We start from the raw sequence: 3,353 nt of genomic DNA, 5'->3' as shown, positions 1-3,353 counted from the left end.
TGCGACTTCGGGACGTCTCCCAAGTCTTTGCGGTAGCTCCAAACAACTCTCCCCAGGTTCATTTTATTTAGACTCCCTAAGTTCATTGGGTTTATTAGTTTTAGGTGCCGGGATCGTCGGCTCTTATACCACTTTGTAACACCCCCTCATACCAAGGTACCTTACCAAGGACTACCCTAGCATGAAAGACTGTTACCATCTCGGTTTCCCGAGGTTAGTATATCAAAGTTACCAATTCCAAACAACCTTTATTAAAGTATAAAGAGTTAGTGATTACATGTTTCCAAAACTAAACCAAAGTATAGCTGTGAAAGGTTTAACAACTACAAAGAATGCAAACTAAGTCTCTTGACGGCGGAAGCTAGAATCGAGTGATGACTCCCTATGACTGTCCCATAGCTAACATCTGCATTACCTGTCATAATCTGCTCACCATCCTCGAATAAATTACCGCATGTTTTACAAAACAACAACACGGGGTCAGTACCGTTCAATCAATATAAGACAAACAAACAATGTAACCGGCTGATCATCCTCCATCCCCGGTCTCCCGATCTCACACAGTAACCGACTACACACCGAAGTGTGTAGCCCTGCCAGATTACCTATCGCAACAGGTAATCCTCGCCGCCAGTGGGTGACCGCAGCCCATCCCCACCTAGTCCAGCTCATCAACGAGCGACTAATAATCCTTGTTCCTTAATGTGCACATCCCCTCCCGTGGCGGGTTCCACGGAGGGCGAACTAGGGTGTGAAGCCACTACCGCAAGTGACTCCACCACAATCATACAACACCACAACATCACAGCATCACAGCTGTCACAACACCACAACCGTCACAACACAACCACATCACCACCGCCATCACAACACCCATACTCCGATGATCAGCAGATAACAACAATTACAACACAAGCACAGTCTTAAATCAATTAACAGAAACTGAGTAGGGAAACCCTACCTTTTCGCAATCCGCTACGCTGCAATCAATCATACAAATGCACAACTAGTAACACATCATCACCTACAACAACGATAATCAACAATCAACAACATATGATGCCCAAAACCCTAAACCCCCAAATTAACCAAATTAGGGTTTGTTAACTTATAAGAATGACAATAGATGAACAAGGATAAGACACGTACTTACTACGGCGATTGACACGGAATGAGATGCTAGAACCCACAATCGACAACCTTTGACTTGGAATTGATGAAGATGATTAGAGGAGAATGAAAGTAGTTTATGTTTTTGGGGAGAAATGAATTTAGAAACTGACGAACGATTATATATAACCTCTAATCATTTTAACCAAAACCGCGAAAATAATAGCCGTCAGGCCGGATATTCGGTCGAGTATAGGGTATACTCGGCCGAGTATCCTCTACTCGGTCGAGTATTACCCATACTCGGCCGAGTATTCCTGGGCAGAAGCCAAATAGAAAACCCAACACACTTTACTCGACCGAGTAGGCCATACTCGGTCGAGTACCAGCCTATAAAATCCATAGTATTACATCTAAAGCGTACTTTCTTTGGCTAAGGAACAATCCTTTAGACCCGGTGGCAACCTCGATTCCTAAGAAGTACTTAAGTCTTCCTAGGTCCTTAATACCAAAACTTTTGTCAAGAAAAAGCTTGAGACGGTTACTTGCTTCCTCATTATTACTCACAATTATCATATCGTCAACGTACACCAAAATCCCAAGAAAAACGTCATTTTTATTGTAAGTGAATAATGAGTAGTCAGCCATAGATTGAACAAAACCATACCTTGTCAAGGAATCCGTCAACTTAGCAAACCAATTTCGTGAAGCTTGTTTTAGCCCATATAAAGACTTCATTAGCTTACATACTTTAGTCGATCCCCCTTTGTCAAAGCCAGGTGGTATTCTCATATAGACTTCCTCATTTAAATCCCCGTGTAAAAAGGCGTTATTAACATCTAATTGAGTGATAGACCATCCTTTTGACACGGCCACAGCAAGCAAACAACGAACACTTGTCATCTTAGCAACCGGAGCGAAAGTTTCATGATAGTCCACGCCTTCTATTTGGGTGTAACCTTGCGCGACTAACCTTGCTTTATATCGTTCAATAGTTCTATCCGCCTTATACTTAACCTTGTAAATCCATCGGCATCCAATAGGTCTTTTTCCTTTTGGGAGATCAACTATCTGCCACGTCCCATTCATCTCAAGGGCCTCGAACTCTTTAGACATGGCCTGTCTCCATTCATATGTTTGAGCAGCTTCTTGATAGTTGTGCGGCTCTTTTATCGTATCTACTTTTGCTAAGTAACTTCTGTGATTGTTAGAAAAACAATTGGTAGTGACATAATTGAAAATTAGATAACGAGTACCTTTCCTTGTGGATGTTGATTGAATCGAGTGAACACTTGCAGCGGGGTCTATGATACGGGTCGACTTGCAAACATAGTCTTTCTTCCAATATGTTTCAAACTTTTCGCGAGAACCACGTCCCACCATTTCATTTACTTTACTCGTCACAACATCGGTGCCCCCTGTTTCCATTTCCTCTGCCATGTCATTTTCTATTATTTGGTCACTATTGCCTTTTTCTTCTTCATCATGAATATGTTCATGATTGGCATTTTGGTCATCACTACCATGTGCATCATATACGTACACATGGGAATCAGTGGGACATGCTTGTCGTACTTTATTTTCGTCGATCGACTCAGAATCAGAAAAGGGAAAAACGTGCTCGTAAAATATCACATCTCTCGACTCAAATAACTGTTTTGCTTTTAAGTCATAAACTTTCCACCCCTTTTTACTATGTGGGTATCCTACAAAAACGCATCTTTTCCCTCGTTCTTTAAATTTGTCTCTGGGTTTGTCTTTATTGTGAGCATAGCATATACTTCAAAAAACTCGAATATTATCAAGGCAAGGTCGTTTTCCATGTAAAACTTCATAGAGAGTCAAGCCATTGAGTAGTCGAGTGGGTGTTCTATTTATTAAGTACGCAGCGGTTAGAACACATTCTCCCCAAAATTCAATAGGTAAATTGCCTTGAAAACGAAGAGCCCTCGCCTTTTCTAAGATATGCCTATGCTTCCTTTCCACCCTACCATTTTGTTGTGGGGTGTCTATATTACTGGTCTGAAAAACTATCCCGTGTTCATTGTAGTAGTCTTTCATAATACCCGAGAGAAATTCGGTTCCATTGTCACTTTGTACTATTTTAACCTCTTTCCCAAATTGTGTTTTTGTCATTTTACAAAAGTTTATCATAAGCTGACTAACTTCTCCCCTATCGCGCATCAGGTGAACCCAAACGCTCCTACTTTGGTCATCAACAATAGAGAGAAAATAGTGTGCCC

The sequence above is a fragment of the Silene latifolia genome, chromosome 9 (assembly GCF_048544455.1).
Source record: "Silene latifolia isolate original U9 population chromosome 9, ASM4854445v1, whole genome shotgun sequence".
NCBI lineage: Eukaryota > Viridiplantae > Streptophyta > Magnoliopsida > Caryophyllales > Caryophyllaceae > Silene > Silene latifolia.
The sequence above is the reverse complement of the archived record's forward strand: the minus strand, read 5'-3'. Positions refer to the sequence as shown.